This window comes from Ruditapes philippinarum, unplaced genomic scaffold (genome assembly GCF_026571515.1).
Source record: "Ruditapes philippinarum isolate M1 unplaced genomic scaffold, ASM2657151v2 ctg9347_1_1_1_1, whole genome shotgun sequence".
In the NCBI taxonomy this organism is placed as follows: Eukaryota; Metazoa; Mollusca; class Bivalvia; order Venerida; family Veneridae; genus Ruditapes; species Ruditapes philippinarum.
In genome coordinates, this window is record NW_026860320.1 from 61,499 (window position 1) to 68,395 (window position 6,897).

At 32.6% G+C, this 6,897-nt stretch overlaps 1 long non-coding RNA gene across 1 annotated transcript; it reads left to right on the forward strand.

The window, feature by feature from the left end:
* The first annotated feature begins 2,780 nt into the window (after window positions 1-2,780).
* On the forward strand, window positions 2,781-4,979 carry LOC132759638 (uncharacterized). The gene is made up of 3 exons (XR_009629750.1): window positions 2,781-2,896; window positions 3,921-4,023; window positions 4,280-4,979. It is a non-coding gene; the product is annotated as an uncharacterized LOC132759638 (long non-coding RNA).
* The last annotated feature ends 1,918 nt before the right edge of the window (window positions 4,980-6,897 follow it).

Genomic DNA, 6,897 nt, shown 5'->3' on the forward strand with positions numbered 1-6,897 from the left:
CAAAAAGATATATTATACAATTATTGACAAGTGTGTCATTGAATATGATGTGATATTCAACAGCATTTCTTATATAATAATATTCACTGGGTGAAGTATCATATTCACTGGTTAAATTAGATTTTTCCAAGTCAAAAAGAAAATTGATTGAGACTCATGCATGGTCAATGATCATATATTATAGACTGAAGTACAAACCTCCGTATTTGGATTATAATTTCGTGTGTTAATATAAGAATATTACTCTTTACACAATTGCAGCATGTTTCACTCCATTTTGTTTTTGTTTCGTTACTTCACAAACATTTACACATCTTTTTTCCGTTGGTACAGAATTTCATGCGTAACCGTAGTATCTTGTATATTGTAAACAGCAAGGAGGAATTCTTCTGAACCTGAACTCCGACCTTGAGACGAATTTGCCGACACGGGAAGTGTTCCAGACACACCATCATTAGAACAAGTTTCATTGATAGAATGTGTTTCAGAGACTTGAATGGGAATACCGCCAGATGTAGAACTGCTTTCTTTAATCATTTCCTTCTCACGCTCTTTAGCATGCTGCTGTAATGTTTAACAAGGAAATTATTTTAAATTTTACTGATTTGTCAGTTAAACATAATACTGTTAAACAGTAAAACATATAATTTATTTTAATAAAGTACAACAATATTATGAAATAAATAAAACAATGATGTAATCTGATTAAAAACGCTCCGCTTTTAGATCTGAGCGTGACCATATACGAAATTATTTCTGTCGATATTCACACAGCCAATTATGGAACGCCATAGCTGCCTCATATTATTACATTTCTTTTTATCTTGCCCAGAAAGCGTCTAATTATGTCAAATATGCCATTGTAATTTGTCGACTTGTCTAAACATTGCCTTATTATACCTAACAGTAGTCTTATCTCTTTAAAATGTCATGTTGACTTGTGTTAAAATTGTTTAAATATTTCAAACAGTAGTGTTATCATGTCAACAAGAGCAATCAGTGATCACATGTGTCGCCTCATGGTGGCCAATTTTATGTTGAGACAAATTTTGTGACAGACGGACAGACAGACGGACAGTGCACAACTAGACTTGGTACTGATCATTCGTGTAAAGTTTGGATAAAATTGCACCAGTAGTTTATGAGGAATAGTCCGGACAAGCTTTTGCGTATCTGGCAACACACAGAAAAAAAACACCTTTTTATCAAAGGGCCATAACTCAACTAAAAATCATTCAACCAGAAAACCCGTGCAATATGCGCAAGGATCAATCCTGTAAAGTTTCATTGAAATTGCATTAGTGGTATAAGAGAAGTAGTCCGGACAAACTTTAAAAATAAAAAAAATATTAAAGGGCCATTACTCTGACAAAAATCATTGAACCGGAAAATGCTGACAATATGCACAACTAGACTTGGTACTGATCATTCCTATAAAGTTTGGATGAAATTGCACCAGTAGTTTATGAGGAGTAGTCTGGACAAGCTTTTGTGTATCTGGCAAAACACAGAAAAAAACACCTTTTTATCAAAGGGCCATAACTCGGCCAAAATCATTCAACCGAAAAACCCGTGCAATATGCGCAAGGATCAATCCTGTAAAGTTTCATTGAAATTGCATTAGTGGTATAAGAGAAGTAGTCCGGACAAACTTTAAAAATAAAAAAATATTAAAGGGCCATTTCTCTGACAAAAATCATTGAACCGGAAAATGCTGACAATATGCACAACTAGACTTGGTACTGATCATTCCTATAAAGTTTGGATGAAATTGCACCAGTAGTTTATGAGGAGTAGTCTGGACAAGCTTTTGTGTATCTGGCAAAACACAGAAAAAAACACCTTTTTATCAAAGGGCCATAACTCGGCCAAAATCATTCAACCGAAAAACCCGTGCAATATGCGCAAGGATCAATCCTGTAAAGTTTCATTGAAATTGCATTAGTGGTATAAGAGAAGTAGTCCGGACAAACTTTAAAAATAAAAAAATATTAAAGGGCCATAACTCTGACAAAAACCATTGAACCGGAAAATGCTGACAATATGCACAACTAGACTTGGTACTGATCATTTCTGTAAAGTTTGGATGAAATTGCACCAGTAGTTTATGACGAGTAGTCCGGACAAGTTTTGTGACGGACGGGCGGACAGACGGACGTTCTCACAGGTCAGTAATTATGTGGCTACTCTATTGTTCTCTCTATTGTTCTTTTTAGCCACACAAAAGAAAATAGCCACATAAAAGCATTACGGAATGAATGACATCAAAGAGAAAGAACAGTTATCTATTGTCCCTCTAGCCACATAATTACTCTCCTGTGAGTGCGGACAGACCCAGCAAACACCTGACGTTGACACAACGTTGGATCAACGTTGAATTTTGGTCGCGACGTCGGTGACCTTCATACAACGTTAAACCGACGTTGAATCTCCGACGTCTAACAGACGTTTCATTTTGACGTCGACTCGACGTCGGGTTTTGGTCGGTAATCTGACAATAAGTGAATTTAATTTATGAAACCAATATGTATATAAATGAAAGCATAAACAGCTAGAATTTTAAATTTAAGTTTAGAAAGGGAAAATGATATATTTATTTTCTCCATCAAAACAATAACTGTATCACGTGGGTGACTACGTACGATATTCGATAGGTGGCGCTCGGTAAACGGATAGTAACAGATCAGTATGAAATATATTTGCTCTATTTTCGTTTAAATAATATCTTATCTCCTCGAATTAGTCTAAGAAGTGTTTATATAATTTACAATGAAGTTGTTATCATTTTTGAAATTCGAATTGGCGACATATATCGGATTTGAAATTCAATTGTATTGGCGGACAAAAAAACAACGAGTTGACAGACAAAAATGAATATTCCAAACAAAATGAAAAGGTAGGCAAACATTATATATTGTTTTTCAATGCTTATTTACCGCATGTTTGCATGGATTCGATGGCTATTTGATCATTGTAATGTTTGACTGGTAAAACCTAATGTCACGTGATTTCGCGAGATAAACATTTTTGTTTCCTCGTAAGAGCACTATATAATTTACTATAGAACAGTCTGTATCATCGGATCATTTTCCCCACACTATATCGCCAAGCCAAATAAATGCACAATCAATGGTAGGAAATATCCTAGCAATTGTAATCAATAAAAAGTTAAATGCAGTACGTTAGACTCTTATTATTCAAATGCTGGTAAATAAAATTCCCTCTTATTTCTTATCAACATGAATTTCCCTTACATAAGGGGCCAGTCATTTACACATGTATCAGATGCACAGTTTGATTTTGATATCTGTGTAGTTGTTAAACTACTCGTTGTTAATTGAAGTACTTTACCCATACTGTAAGCATACCATGTGTTTCTTATATAATGAAAATGATTCATGGCATTTGATACATGTAAATGATACGACTTTGGTAAGATATATCTGAAAGCACATTGTTTTTGACTAGCCATCTTTTTATTAATGTAATCGAACAACATATTATAAATCAGAAAACACATTATCATAGTTATAAATCAATAAAAGTAATAGTTTGGTAATTAGCCTGCTTATCAACAAGTTTTATGTTCGTATCATAAAACGTTTGTACACTAAGCCAGTCTGTCCTATATACACTTAGCAGATCGGATCATGCTGGGCAGAGATGATATCTATAAAAATGACAGTAACATATGAATTTCTTTGATGTTGTATGAAAATTTGTATAAATTACATTGAATATAAAAAATAACAATATCAATTTTTTGCGGGAGTAGAATTAATTTGGTATTTGTTATGTTAGTTTTTCATGCCCTTATGAGTTAACTAAGATTAATAGTGTTTGGATTTTGCCTATTGTATTAGACAAACATCCTTCCACCACATGGTTAGATTCTAAAATGATTATATTTCGTCTTTAAGATTGTGGAAATTATGATAATTCAACATCTGGCAAAAGTTCAGGAGGAAGATGAAAGTATTTAGAGGAAAAGAAAAATGAAAACCTACCAAGATTTTGTGACAGGTATATTTCAAAATATTATAAAAAATACAGTTATGTTATTACCCTTGATTTTATAATGAAATTCACGAAGCCATTTTTATCAAAATCAATAGATATATAGGTACACTTAACTACATATGGTTTAAACTAGATAGAAAATAATAAATATCTTTTTTTAAGTAGTTGGAGTGTTTGTCAGAATTTCGTTTAATTATAATATGTAAAAGTGATTTATTTTTTGCACTTGTAACTGATTATTTTATTTTTTTAATTTCAGAAAGTGTGATGAGATCTCAGGTTGGAAACGGTAATGATACGATTAAAGTATGCCCCAGATCGACACAGTGGAGGAGGACGAAAGAAGATACATAAACATTGCTATTTATAGTAATAACAAAATATTCAGAATATTATTCCATATATTGTAACATTCAGATCTAGATTCAGTTATAAAATACAAAGACAAATATACAATCAGTGAACTGGATAGATGATTGGAAAATCCGAAAATCAGGGTGATCAGTTCATGATCAGTGGTGATATAAAAAAACACATGCATGGATGTTTACTATACAAAATGTCAGTGGTAACATTCAAGAAGGATGTTGTGTATCTAATATCTAAAACATGCTTATTTAATACATAAAGTGTTATTAAAGTACATACTTTCAAGTTTAATAGTTTCAAAAAATATTATGTAAATCTTGCATTTGTTATCGTACCACATTTCTTGTTTGGAACTTGTGATTCCGAGTATACAAATAAATTGCTAAAATTATAAGAATGCTTATTTGTTACCCTATTATGAAAGAAAAATCGTATTCCAAGTTTTGAATGAGGTTAGAGTCTAAATCATGGTCAGATAAGGTTGGATTCTGGTCAAATAATGGTCAGAAAAGGTTGGATTATGGTCAGAAAAGGTCGGATTATGTCCAAATAATGGTCAGGAAAGGTTGGATTATGGTCAGATAATGGTCAGAAAAAAGTTGGATTATGGTCAGAAAAGGTTGGATAAAGGTCATTATATGACGTTGTATAGACGTCGGTTTTCTGACGTCTAAAAAACTTTCAAATCCAACCTTCTGCCAACGTTTACCCAACGTCAGGGTCTAACGTCAGTACAACGTTGTTACAACGTCTTTTGTTTGCTGGGGACAGACAGACGGACAGACAGACGACGGAGAAGTGATCCCTATATGTCGCCACTACTCCGTAGAGGCGACACAAAAATGTCGTCTTTGCTTGTCTGAAATGTGTCATATTATGTCAACTAGTCGCGTTATTTTGTCAAATTGTGGAGCTGTTTTTTCAAAAGACTGTCTGATAATTTGAAGCAGTAAAGTTCTCTTGTCGAAATTTGGTGTTCACTTGTAAAAGCACAGCTATATTTTATCAAAATGCCATGTTATTTTGTCAAAATACGGTGTTTAAATGCCTAAACATTGTCTAAATGTGTCAAACAACTGTGTTTTTTTAACAGTATTATATTTTATTATCCCCCAAAATTGGAGACATATTTACAAAGTATATATAATGTACATACAACAGAAGAGACTTATATACAAATGCATTACATTGTAATATAAAAGATACAATAACAAGAAATTCTTTTACAATTGTAAAATTATGACTTATGGGTGTATATTGTTGTCTTAAACGAAAGCGAAAGATAAGACTATGTTTTAAATTATTCATTTTAAACATGAACATTGATATATTTATCCTAGGTGACAAAAATAAACAAAGTTACTAAGTCCAGTACCAATAACTGGATCTTAATCGAAAAACGAAAAATTAAGAGAAAGTGAAGGTACAGTCTTTGTGTTCATGCTTTATAAATGTCTAAAATAAATAGACGGATGTCATTACCTTTATTCCTAATAAATCAATGATCTTAATTATTTGTCAACGTACACTACTGAATTGTCTTTTTATATCAAATATTCTAATTATTTTACCGAAATGGGGTGTTCCCTGGGCTAAATCATGCCTTATTATGATAAACTGTATGCTATTTACTCAAAAAAAGTTTTGACTGGTTAAAACTCAGTCTTATAAAGTCAAAATATTGGTAATGACTTGTCTAAACTCTTTCTTATAAAGTAAAACAGAAGTGTTATATTGTCGAAATTTGATGATTTCTTGTAAAACACAGAAACAGTCTTATTCACATTTAGTTCTGTCTTGAGAAAGCGCTGTCTGATTTTGCTAAACTGTCCCGTTATCTTTTTTTGCTCTATCTTTTATCGCTCCGTGCGGGCTCTGGTCACGTGATACTGAATTTTGACAACATCGCACCTGGACAGGATAACACGACTATCTGACATAATGAGACGGCATTTAGACATGTTAAAGTCATAAAGTGGAAAGTCAACGCCACTGTATTACATAATGATACTGTATTTCAACAAGTACATTGTAAACACCACATTTGAAAAGGAAAAAAGATACTTCGCCGTAAAAGGACGATGTTAAGTAAAAATAACACCGAACCTTGACAAAATTAAATGACACTTGACAAAAAGATAGAAAATTAAGACAAGTCATCACCACGTTTCGACAAGATGTTATGACTATTTGACATAATAAGACGAAGATAGACAAGTTGAATCTGCATTTGGACATAATAGCATGAAAATTTAAATAACGTTTTTACAGTGCATAACCATAATTTGTAAAGACACCACCATTATTTCACATAATAAGACGGTGTTTAGGCGGGTTTACATAAAGTTTGGATAAAATAGCATGGTGATCTGAGAAAATAAGGCAGTGTTAAGACATGCCAATACCATCTTTCGACAAGTCAACAATACTGTTGGACATAATAAAATAATGTTTACAAAAACAAACAAAATTTATTGGCAAGTCAACATTAGTATTTCACATAATAAG